Raw genomic sequence first — 13,428 nt, 5'->3', positions numbered from 1 at the left:
TCTTTCATACCTGTTAGAAGCACCTACCCTGCTTAAAGAAACAACTAAACTTACATTGTAGTTATTTTAATGTCTAGAGTAATACTGAGTTCACAGTGTGCACTTGTGTAAGCGTCGGCCCATGTAACTGTACAGTCTACTGTATGCACAGCATATGTAACAGAATCACGGGGGAAGCTGGGGTCACGGTGGCTGGCAGGGTATGCATCTCACCGGGCCAGTGTGCCTCCGCTCCAGGCAGCGTTGGAGGGGATGTTATGACTGCTGCATGTGCAGCTGCCAGCGTGCTAGCACAGATGTCGAACTGGCATGGAACAATCCCCTAATTAAGGGATTCCTCTACTACCCCCTCCCTCCCTCTCTCTCTGGTTATATATTTGAAGGAACCCCCCCCCCCCCGGCTGGATAAACAGAGGGCCTCTCTCAGTGATCACTAATTACATCAGCATGGTAGGGCTGGGGTTAAGGCAGGTCCCTGGTAGAGCTGGGGCTAGGGCAGGTTCCTGTACCCGTCCCCCTACTGTGTGTCAACTCCGAATGGAGGAGGTGGAGGGGTTAATGTCCTATGATGTTAATCCTATGATGTCCCATATGTTCCACATGTTCCATATGCTCCACATGTTCCACTGTGCCAGAGATCTGATGATCAAAGCTGATTAGCTTGAAGTTGATGTACAGCAGGGGAGCATCAGATGGGGAGGAGTTTGTAAATGCTTTTAGTGTCCCCACTGAGAAAGTTCACAATGGGAATTTGTGGGATAATCAGTTCTACAATATCTGAAGACATTTTGAAAATCATGATAGTCTATTAATATTGCTGAGACGTTAAGACAGAGCAGAGGACTGTCAGCCATAGAAAATCCTCAAATGTAGCTAGAATGCCTTATTTATATCCTTGTTTACTCTAGCAGTTATCTCCACTACCACTATTTTCCCAGTGATGTAATCAAACCAGAATAGAATGTGAACTGAGCCGAGGTCCTGGACTTCAGACTCTGCTAGTTAGTACAAGTCGACCTGGTTTCCCCATTTTTAAACAGAAAGGGTTACATTCTGAAGATACATTATGCAAACAGAAGATACATTCAGGGAAACTTCCATGTATTATTAATCAGGTGCTTGAGATCAGCCAAGGCATAGTAGGCTATATGATGTCTCTGGTGAGGAAATGGCATGTATTCCCTAGGATCCTGATCACTTGACATAAGAATACTGTATCCCTCCTAAGGGACAATCGTTGGATTCTGTTTCCCATGGACTCAGAAGTCTGCTGGACAAGTGGGACTTGACAATAGAATAACAAAACTTGGGAGAGCAGAAGTTCAACTGCCAGTGGGTCAACTGTGACTACTGTAAGTCGCTCTGGATAAGAGCGTTTGCTAAATGACGTAAATGTAAATGTATATGGTTGAAAAGCGAATAAGAGAGGCATGACAGTTACCACTTGAAATTCTCAACGGTTGCCAATGAATGATGTATTAGTTTACCCAGTTCATCCTTATACGGCTTTGCATTCAAACTTGGTTATACAAGATGTCAGCTACAGAGAACAGCAACTTTGTTGATTAATCATTGAAAAACTACCGAATCCTATTCTAAATGAATGAATTCTATTGCGCGATTACCTTTGGGATTTTACAGGAATGGTGATTACAAGGCCACACTTGATTGAACTATTTATTTTGTCACTGCCAATTTTCCAAATAGAGTCAGTCTGTCTAAAACGGTACATTCCCATAAGGAGTTTCTATGTCATGGAAAATAGAGTGGTGCATTCTGCATGGTAAGCAGTTGAGAAGTGGGTGCGGGTGCAGATGGCTATTAACCCAAAACCAACCATTCACCTACTGACCTCTTCTGAGCAACATCAGCATACAGACGCTCGCGCACACACACACACACACACACACACACACACACACACACACACACACACACAGCCAGCAGCAGGATGTCACCATGCCCACTATTACGGCGAAGGCCACAGAGGGCTTTCCTCACATTTAAATAAGCAGCTGTGGCCAGTGGCCTCAGAGCTGGAAACTATGGCTCAGACTCTGTAAACAGTGCTGCTGCTGAGATGATACAGGACATGGCAGTAAACAGTGCTGCTGCTGAGATGATACAGGACATGGCAGTATTTTGTGTGTATGTTTTAGAAGTTAATGTCCAAGACAATGCCGTTGTTATAGAAGTCAATTTCCTGCCATTTCCTTAAAACACCAGATTGTATTTTACCTTTATTTTAACAGGGAGTCCCTTTAAGACCAAGCTTCTATTCCTCTTTCACACAGGAGCATACACATACTTTACAAAATACATTATAAAACAATGATCTGTTCATGTCTGATCCTGAAGCCTGTTTTTAGTGTAAATAGATAGAAGCAGTCAGTCTGTTAGGAGGATTCTTCCTGGAGTGCGTTATGAAAGAGACATAGGAAGCTAGCCAGGATACGTCCAGCAGAGGGCAATCAGTAAGCAGTATGGGTTCATAAAATTATAGGCAGTATTTGTATGCCTTTAGTTGAATGACTGTGCTAGTTTAATATTTTATTTTTAATAGTTACATTTTAGGGGTTTAGCTGGCTATGCTGTATGTTACATAATCAATAGCTCATAATAAAAACAATTATTTTTCAGGTTCTTGAATTCATTGTAATATCTGAGTTTTATATTCAAACTTAATTTAACTTGTTGGTTCATAAACGTACCACTCAGAAACAAAGATCATGGAGTATGTGAAGTGATTAATCTTTCACAGGAGAGCAGGTTCAAATAACATTTATCATCTTTTTTATTTCACCATGCACATTTCCCCCGGATTTTCACAGACAGAGTGTCGTGTGAGTGTTGAGTGGCCCGTTCAACTACACTTACGAAATGAACCACTGAATTAACCATAGCTTTAACTCATGACTTCACACACTGAATCAGCTTCTACCAATGTCCTCCCTCAATGGTACGTTTGAAAATCACAATTAGGGAATGAATATTGTGCACAAATTGTTACAATATTTAGTTACTGTACTTAGCATCCCTTCAATTGTAATCACAGTTTCCAAAATATCAGACTGAAATTTGTCAAAATTGTTTCAGCATTTTTTCATGAACTTGTTGAATGAAACATTTATTTCTAACAGATTGCATATAATTTTATCCCAAAAGACAAAACTTTCCCAGAGTCAGAAATCAATTCTTTACACTAACCGAACGGAATATGTAAATATCAAAGCTGTACTTATCCCCCTTGCACTCAGTCACAGTGCTCCATAACGAACCAACAGAGCAGCTAAGTTGAGTTAAAGTTGCCTTGCCTCCTACCTGTTCCATAGGTCTGTCCGGTGGCAGCCTCAGTGATTGAAGCTCATTATGTTGCAGTACTCTCTCTGTCTCTCAGCTCTCACACAGCGGTCTGTGATGTGGACATTCCAGCAGGGAGACCAAACAATAAGAGATGTCTCACTGCATGCTCCCTGCCTTTGGAGCATTACATCATCAACATGCCCTTATATGGAACTTTGTGTTGTACAGCCTCCCTGCCTCTCAAAGGGGTGTGTGCTCCAGTGTGTGTGTGTGTGTGTGTGTGTGTGTGTGTTTCAGTGTGTGTGTGTGTTTCAGTGTGTGTGTGTGTTTCAGTGTGTGTATGTGTTTCAGTGTGTGTGTGTTTCAGTGTGTGTGTGAGTGTGTGTGTGTGTGTGTGTGTGTGTGTGTGTGTGTGTGTGTGTGTGTGTGTGTGTGTGTGTGTGTGTGTGTGTGTGTGTGTGTGTGTGTGTGTGTGTGTGAGAGAGACAGATTATTTGCATGTGGGCTTAAGCGTATGTGTGTGTGTGTCCACCTAGGTGTGGTTGTGTGTGTGTGTGTGTGTTTGTTTGTCCACCTAGGTGTGGTGTGTGTGTGTGTGTGTGTCCACCTAGGTGTGGTGTGGGCTTTATAACAAGAATAGAGAGGAAAAGTGTTGAGCGACGTCTGTAACGTGTGAAATATCTGCTCTCTCTGGTCTGTCTATACTCCAGAGGCAGAGGGTGAGGAGAGACAAGCGCTTTAGGTTACAACATTTCCTTCTGGCTTTCCTCAGTAAGAGTCATGCATTCAACTGAGGAAGAAAAGACACAATTAACTTGACCGACAACCGTGTTTAGTAAGGAAATGTGTATGGAATGTATTATTGTACTACACTATTAGATCCGAACCGAATTAGAAACATGCCAAACATTTACATGCAACACTTCACACAATCGACAACACAAACATACCGCAATAGTATATGGTACTCTACTAATCCATAATGATGGATTGTATGTAAGACCGTTATTAGGGACTGCTAATCGAGTGCTGTCAGGACTTTTATTGCATGACCGTTCATCTAGAAACTGTCCTCACATTTACAGCTCACAATTCACATTTACAGCCCTCGTATTATCACAGACGGCTCATTTCTCAATCTATTCTACAGTGTGCTTATCTTTCCCTTGTTACCAAGACTCCTCTCTCCACTTCAATTCACGCAAGCAAAATAATAGATTCACACTAAATAGCTGGCAGCAAACTACACTCTAATTTAGACTGAGCTAGTACCCAACTGCATTAAGTTCAGCGGCCAAAAATCCTGGACATAGCCTGCTAATAGAGATCATTGAGTAAATTGTCCTCCCGTATCGGTTCAATGTCCCTATTATCGTCGGACAGAACATCAGCTGTTCGCTGAAACAATGGAGTCCACAGCAACAGCACGGACCTAACATGACATCAATCATCCTCGTTAGGAGGAATCAAGGAAACGCTGGGACACTTCCTGTCCCAAAATCCTCTAAATCAGATGTCACAGCTTCACAATGGGAGCCAAAGCTTGGTTGCCAAGCTGTAGAAAATTAAGAAATACTGTCAAGACAATGTAGAATAGAGATGTCCATTGAAGGCCAGAGAGCAAGGAACCAAACAACCCCCTCCCTCCTTGTTAGTGGTTTGAAAATTGCAGCAACCACAATGAAACAAATACGTCATTTGACACGGTGCAATCAAGTTTCTTGAGAACATTTTGTGGTGATAACCCCCGATTATACAACGGACCAAACAACCAAATACTGATTACATTTGACTCTGTCATGATCTTTCTAGAATTTTTATAACAATTTGTTTGTTCTTGACGTAAACACATTCCTTCATTTAGAAAGCCCAATTAGAATTTGTCTATTTCTGAATCGGGACATTTCCAACACATCCTAGACAGAGTGCTCCTGATCCCAGATGTTCTTCATTGAACATGAAAGTTGGCCACACAAACATGTTCTCTATGTGAAGCATCTGCCAAATTATAAATAGTGGAAAAACGAATCCCTGTTTTATGTAATGTCTTGGTACATGAGTCTTCCTCTGACACTCCGAAATGGAATGTAGAGTATCATGAATCAGCTAGATTGAGTGAAAATGTGTGGTTTCAGAGAACATTTCCCATGGACACACAATCCTAGAGCCTTCGGAAAGTATTCAGACCCCTTGACTTTTTCCACATTTTGTTACGTTACAGCCTTTTTCTAAAATTGATTAAATCATTTTTTTCCCTCATCAAGCTACACACAATACCCCATAATGACAAAGCAAAAACAGGTTTTTTGAAAGTTTTGCTAATTTATAAAAAATAAAAAATTAAATACATAAGTATTCAGACCCTTTACTCAGTACTTTGTTGAAGCACCTTTTGCAGCGATTACAGCCTCGAGTCTTCTTGGGTATGACGCTACAAGCTTGGCAAACCTGTATTTGGGGAGTTTCTCCCATTTTTCTCTGCAGATCCTCTCAAGCTTTGTCAGGTTGGATGGGGAGCGTTGCTGCAGAGCTTTTTTCAGGTCTCTCCAGAGATGTTCGATTGGGTTCAAGTCCGGGTTCTGGCTGGGCCACTCAAGGACATTCAGAGACTTGTCCCGAAGCCACTCCTGCAATGTCTTGGCTGTGTGCTTAGGGTCGTTGTCCTGTTGGAAGGTGAACCTTCTCCCCAGTCTGAGGTCCTGAGTGCTTTGGAACAGGTTTTCATCAAGGATCTCTCTGTACTTTGCTCCGTTCATCTTTGCCTCGATCCTGACTAGTCTCTCATTCCCTGCCGCTGAAAAACATCCCCACAGCATGATGCTGCCACCACCATGCTTCACCGTAGGGATGGTGCCAGGTTTCCTCCAGACGTGACGCTTGGCATTCAGGCCAAAGAGTTCAATCTTGGTTTCATCAGACCAGAGAATCTTGTTTCTCAAGGTCTGAGAGTCTTTAGGTGCCTTTTGGCAAACTCAAAGCGGTCTGTGCCTTTTACTGAGGAGTGACTTCCATCTGGCCACTCTACCATAAAGACCTGATTGGTGGAGTGCTGCAGAGATGGTTGTCCTTCTGGACGGTTCTCCCATCACCACAGAGGAAATCTAGAGCTCTGCCAGAGTGACCATTGGGTTCTTGGTCACCTCCCTGACCAAGACACTTCTCCCCCAATTGCTCAGTTTGGAAGAGTTTTGGTGGTTCCAAACTTCTTCCATTTAAGAATGATGGAGGCCACTGTGTTCTTGGGGACCTTCAATGCTGCAGAAATGTTTTGGTATCCTTCCCCAGATCTGTGCCTAGACACAATCCTGTCTTAGAGCTCTACGGACAATTCCTTCGACCTTATGGCTTGGTTTTTGCTCTGACATGCACTGTCAACTGTGGGACCTTATATAGACAGGTGTGTGCCTTTCCAATACATGTCCAATCAATTGAATTTACCACAGGTGGACTCCAATCCAATGTAGAAACATCTAAAGGATGATCAATGGAAACACCTGAGCTCAATTTCAAGTCACATAGCAAAGGGTCTGAATACTGATGTAAATAAGGTATTTAAAATTTCTAAAAACCTGTTTTTGCTTTGTCATTATGGGGTATTGTGTGTAGATTGCTGAGGAATTGTATTTAGTTAATCCATTTTAGAATAAGGCTGTAACGTAACAACATTTTGAAGAAATCAAGGGGTCTGAATACTTTCCGAAGGCACTGTATGTATCCACAGCTCCCAAAGTGTGTTGTGCTGAATATCGCTTATGTCTATATTACATTTTCTTATACATGATTTGTAAAGCATTTATGTAGGTCTTATAAAGGTCTCATGGCTTCATCAGGCCTTTGTAAGACATTATTGGTTCAAGTGACCTTCTCTTGAGACTTGCCAAGTGAATAAAACCAATGTTTCAAGCCACAAGTTCTATACCATATAGGAAGAACCACCATGACCCACCATTTGGGAATCAAACCATGCCCCTAGATGACAAATGGACTCTCTGCACCCTGTGAGTGGTGGGAGTGTGCAGACTGTCAGTGCTGTGGGAGTGTGCAGACTGTCAGTGCTGTGGGAGTGTGCAGACTGTCAGTGCTGTGGGAGTGTGCAGACTGTCAGTGCTGTGGGAGTGTGCAGGCTTTAAGTGCTGTGGGAGTGTGCAGACTGTCAGTGCTGTGGGAGTGTGCAGACTTTAAGTGCTGTGGGAGTGTGCAGACTGTCAGTGCTGTGGGAGTGTGCAGACTGTCAGTGCTGTGGGAGTGTGCAGACTGTCAGTGCTGTGGGAGTGTGCAGACTGTCAGTGCTGTGGGAGTGTGCAGACTGTCAGTGCTGTGGGAGTGTGCAGACTGTCAGTGCTGTGGGAGTGTGCAGACTGTAAGTGCTGTGGGAGTGTGCAGACTGTCAGTGCTGTGGGAGTGTGCAGACTGTCAGTGCTGTGGGAGTGTGCAGGCTGCAAGTGCTGTGGGAATGTGCAGACTGAGACACATGTTTGCGTGATCCTCACTCCATGCCTGGGGCCTGATTACCTGACACATATGACATCACTAGTCCCTTAATCACATCCATATGGCTACTGTGTGTTCACTCTCTCTCTCTCTCTCTCTCTCTCTCTCTCTCTCTCTCTCTCTCTCTCTCTCTCTCTCTCTCTCTCTCTCTCTCTCTCTCTCTCTCTCTCTCTCTCTCTCTCTCTCTCTCTCTCTCTCTCTCTCTCTCTCTCTCTCTCTCAGTAAAGGCAGAACTGAGTATGTAGTAGGCCAGGGTGAGTCTGGGATCCTTTGACCTCGTAACAAAATGCACATAACCTGGCTGGCTGTGGAGTCTGAACATCCTGAGGGCTGCTTTACAGGTGTTTAAATGGACACCACCTTCACCCCCATACCCCTCCTCACCACCACCACAACCCCTCAGGGGAGTAAAAGGTATGTCTTTCTTCCCAGTTATACTGTCTCAGAAATAGTCTACCTGATAGTATTGTATCAGTGTTACATAATATATAGTATTGAGTACCACAGTATGAGTCATAAAACACGGGAATGGTTCCAATCGTATTTTCACCCTTAATTTTTCCATCTGGGATTTTAGAACTACTTCATAGAAGGTCTGTGTTTCGTGTAGGCTTACCCTGGCGTGACGTTTTGACCTCGGACAAGGTAACTTTGATCAACAATTAGCATTGCGAATTGTTTTGAGTAAATTGAGGCGAATATATTGATAAAACTCACCTTGTCCGAGAGAGAATTACACGGCTATCAATACGTCATGCCAAGGTAAGCCTACATTAAACACACAATTCATTTGAATTTTTTGTAGAATTCACGATGTGAAAAATGAATGGCGGAAAAACCATTGGAAACATTTCCGTGTTTTTACAGCAGGCTATACTATACATGGTATACTTAAGCAATAAGGCCCAAGGGGGTGTGGTGTATGGCCAATATACCACGGTTAAGGGCTGTTCTTAGCACGACGCAACGCGGAGTGCCTGGACACAGCCCTTAGCCGTGATATATTGGCCATATATCACAAACCCCCGAGGTGACTTATTGCTATTATAAACTGGTTACCAACGTAATTAGAGCAGTAAAAATACATGTTTTGTCATACCCGTGGTATACCATGGCTGTCAGCCAATCAGCATTCAGGGCTCGAACCACCCAGTTTATAATATATCTATATCAAGGCAGTGGCATAATGGACAAAACAAATGACTCCATGGTGTGACATCACCAGGAGACGATTATAGGTACATATCAAATGACAATGTAACAGTTGAGATTGAAGAGTGACACCAAACAGGCCATAATTTAGGACAAAATAACTACCATCACCTCATAAAGGACACACTCTTGTTCTAGCCTTCGGTGAGAGGAGGGGTGTGTGTGTGTGTGTGTGTGTGTGTGTGTGTGTGTGTGTGTTGTCGACAGGGCGTGTGTCTGTTGCCATTTCTGGGCGCAGGCAGCTGATAATAATTACTTCTCAAGTGTTTTGACTGATCCTGCAGCTCTGGAGTGCTTTGGAGGAGGATGTTTCCAATGGCTGTTTTCACAGGAGACACAATGGATTGGGGCCATTACAGACATAGGTCCTGAGACCTGGGGCCATTAAAAACAGAGGTCCTGGGGCCATTACAGACAGAGGTCCAGGGGCCATTACAGACAGAGGTCCTGGGGCCATTACAGACAGAGGTCCTGGGGTCATTACAGACAGAGGTCCTGGGGCCATTACAGACAGAGGTCCTGGGGTCATTACAGACAGAGGTCCTGGGGTCATTACAGACAGAGGTCCTGGGGTCATTACAGACAGAGGTCCAGGGGTCATTACAGACAGAGGTCCTGGGGTCATTACAGACAGACGTCCTGGTCCTCTTACATACATATTAGTGAGCTGCTGGCAGGAATAAGCCTTCCCCTGCGTCCCAAATGTCACCCTATTCTCTATAAAGCACAGCGCCCTGGTCAAAAGTAGTGCACTATATAAGGAATAGGGTGCCATTTGAGGTTCACCCTAGAGCCTTGGCCTGGCTAAACAGATCACATATCACACACTACAGATGGGCAGGGCGCAAGTGTGGTCAGTCGGTTGAGGAGCAGTTCAGCCACTAAGCCACTATGGCTTCCTATGAGAGCACACTGCAGGGGAAAACACACTACTTAGGCTACATAACATGCTATTTTCCTATAGCTCTGGCTGGCCGCAGTCTCTACTCCCTATCCTCAGCCAGTGATTAGCGCAGTATCTGCATGGCTCTGGCATCTTAAACTGTATAGGAAGCACAGAAGAGATAAACAGACATTACTAACAGATCTGGGTCTGCCTGGGCGATCCTTAGATCCAGATCAGCTGTCAGTTGTCTATCTATTATTTCTCCTGGATTATCAGGAGTCTCAGGTTACCACAGATCTAGGATCAGATTACACAACCCTAAATCCCAACCTTAACCATAAGGAGCATGAAATACAGTGCCTTCAGAAGTATTCATACCCCTTGACTATTTCCACATGTTGTTGTGTTAGTCTGAATTCAAAATGGATGAAATATTATTTTTTTCTCACCCATCTACACACAATACCCCATAATGACAAAGTGAAAACATTTATGCACATCTATTGAAAAAGAACTACAGAAATATCTCATTACTCTACATAAGTATTCACACCCCTTAGTCAATACAATTAGAATCACCTTAGGCAGCAATTACAGCTGTGAGTCTTTCCTGGTAAATCTCTAAGAGCTTTGCACACCTGGATTGTACAATATTCTTCAAGCTCTGTCAAGTTGTCTGTTGATCATTGCTAGATACAGTGCCTTGCAAAAGTATTCATCCCCCTTGGTGTTTTTCCTATTTTGTTGCATTACAACCTGTAATTTAAATAGATTTTTATACATAGACATACACAAAATAGTCCAAATTGGTGAAGTGAAATGAAAAAAATTACTTGTTTCAAAAAATTCTAAAAAATAAGTAACGGAAAAGGGGTGTGTGCAGGTGAGCAAAAATCCCAGAACCACACGGGGGACCTAGTGAATGACCTGCAGAGAGCTGGGACCAAAGTAACAAAGCCTACCATCAGTAACACACTACGCCGCCAGGGACTCAAATCCTGCAGTGCAAGACGTGTCCCCCTGCTTAAGCCAGTACATGTCCAGGTCCATCTGAAGTTTGCTAGAGTGCATTTGGATGATCCAGAAGAGGATTGGGAGAATGTCATATGGTCAGATGAAACCAAAATATAACTTTTTTGGTAAAACTCAACTCGTCGTGTTTGGAGGACAAAGAATGCTGAGTTGCATCCAAAGAACACCATACCTACTGTGAAGCATGGGGGTGGAAACATCATGCTTTGGGGCTGTTTTTCTGCAAAGGGACCAGGACGACTGATCCGTGTAAAGGAAAGAATGAATGGGGCCATGAATTGTGAGATTTTGAGTGAAAACCTCCTTCCATCAGCAAGGGCATTGAAGATGAAACGTGGCTGGGTCTTTCAGCATGACAATGATCCCAAACACACCGCCCGGGCAACGAAGGAGTGGCTTCGTAAGAAGCATTTCTAGGTCCTGGAGTGGCCTAGCCAGTCTCCAGATCTCAACCCCATAGAAAATCTTTGGAGGGAGTTGAAAGTGTGTGTTGCCCAGCGACAGCCCCAAAACATCACTGCTCTAGAGGAGATCTGCATGGAGGAATGGGCCAAAATACCAGCAACAGTGTGTGAAAACCTTGTGAAGACTTACAGAAAACGTTTGACCTGTGTCATTGCCATCAAAGGGTATATAACAAAGTATTGAGAAACTTTTGTTATTGACCAAATACTTATTTTCCACCATAATTTGAAATAAATTCATAAAAAATCCTACAATATGATTTTCTGGATTTTTTTTCCTCCTTTTGTCTGTCATAGTTGACGTGTACCTATGATGAAAATTACAGGCCTCTCTCATCTTTTTAAGTGGGAGAACTTGCACAATTGGTGGCTGACTAAATACTTTTTTCCCCCACTGTATGTATTCACCCCCGTTGCTATGAAGCCCCTAAATAAGATCTGGTGCAACCAATTACCTTCAGAAGTCACATAATCAGTTAAATAAAGTCCACCTGTGTGCAATCTAAGTGTCACATTATCTCAGTATATATACACCTGTTCTGAAAGGCCCCAGAGTCTACAACACCACTAAGTGTAACGATCCCGGCAGTCTGAGTCGGGTCCTGTCTGTGGACTCGTTTTCTGCTCGGGATCTCCAGTTTCCCGAGGGTTCTGGAACGCTCCGGGGAGCTCTCTTGATTCCGCACTTGCATCCCATCAGCAATCCCACACCTGGTCCTGATCATCACCCTTCTTAGGCTCTGGCCTAACATTCATTCCCTGCGGATCGGTTACATGAACAGTAGGTTTACAAGTATCAGTCTTAGAGCTTCTAGCGTTAGTTTTGTTGTTTTGCACCTTGTTGGTTTGTTGTTTACTTACCTCGTTTTGTTCCATCTGCAGTCACTTTCGTCCGAACCTTCATCCAACCTCTGCCTGGTGGTCGGCGGCCGAAGCCATGATTGGATCAACCACTGCACCCCAACAATTCATCACGCCGCCAGCTCTGTTCCCTGGATTCAGCATCACTCTTGAATTTGTAAATAAACACTACCTTCGTTTCAACTTACCTTGTCCTGGTCTGCTTCTGGGTTCTGGCTTTGTAACTCGTGACAGAAGGCCGGATCGTTCTGTCACGAAGTTACAAAGCCAGAACCCAGAGTCTGCAGACAGCAAGGGGTACCACCAAGCAAGCGGCACCATGAAGACCAAGGAGCTCTCCAAACAGGTCAGGGACAAAGTTGTGGAGAAGTACAGGTTTGCGCTATAAAAAAATATCAGAAACTTTGAACATCCCACGGAGCACCATTAAATCCATTATTAAAAAATGAAAAGAATATGGCACCACAACAAACCTGCCAAGAGAGGGCCGCCCACCAAAACTCATGGACCAGGCATGGAGGGCATTAATCAGAGAGGCAACAAATAGACCAAAGATAACCCTGAAGGAGCTGCAAAGTTCCACAGCGGAGATTGGAGTATCTGTCCATAGGACCAATTTAAGCCGTACACTCCACAGAGCTGGGCTTTACGGAAGAGTGGCCAGAAAAAAGCCATTGCTTAAAGACAGAAATAAGCAAACACGTTTGGTGTTCGCCAAAAGTCATGTGGGAGACTCCCCAAACATATGGAAGAAGGTACTCTGGTCAGATGAGAGCTTTTTGGCCATCAAGAAAAACGCTATGTCTGGTGCAAACCCAACACCTCTCATCACCCCGAGAACACCATCCCCACAGTGAAGCATGGTGGTGGCAGCATCATGCTGTGGGGATGGTTTCATCGGCAGGGACTGGGAAACTGGTCAGAATTGAAGGAATGATGGATGGCGCTAAATGCAGGGAAATTCTTGAGGGAAACCTGTATGTCTTCCAGAGATTTGAGACTGGGATGGAGGTTCCCCTTCCAGCAGGACAATGAACCTAAGCATACTGCTAAAGCAACACTCAAGTGGTTTAAGGGGAAACATTTAAATGTCTTGGAATGGCCTAGTCAAAGCCCAGACCTCAATCCAATTGAGAATCTGTGGTATGACTTAAAGATTGCTGTACACTAGCGGAACCT

The 13,428-nt window shown here is 43.9% G+C and overlaps 1 protein-coding gene across 3 annotated transcripts in view; it reads right to left on the bottom strand.

Moving 5' to 3' along the window:
- filip1l (filamin A interacting protein 1-like) overlaps nt 1-13,428 on the bottom strand; it is a 41,661-nt gene that overhangs the window by 9,567 nt on the left and 18,666 nt on the right. The window contains exon 1 of one of the 3 annotated variants that reach the window (XM_045214200.1): nt 3,322-3,489. The exons of the other annotated variants lie outside the window; for them this stretch is intronic. The gene's annotated coding sequence lies outside the window, so the exon portion shown is untranslated. Of the gene's footprint in view, nt 1-3,321; nt 3,490-13,428 lie in introns of those variants that run through there. 3 annotated transcript variants of the gene reach the window in all.

Source organism: Coregonus clupeaformis, unplaced genomic scaffold, assembly GCF_020615455.1.
Source record: "Coregonus clupeaformis isolate EN_2021a unplaced genomic scaffold, ASM2061545v1 scaf0215, whole genome shotgun sequence".
In the NCBI taxonomy this organism is placed as follows: Eukaryota; Metazoa; Chordata; class Actinopteri; order Salmoniformes; family Salmonidae; genus Coregonus; species Coregonus clupeaformis.
This window is presented reverse-complemented; position numbering and strand designations above follow the sequence as displayed.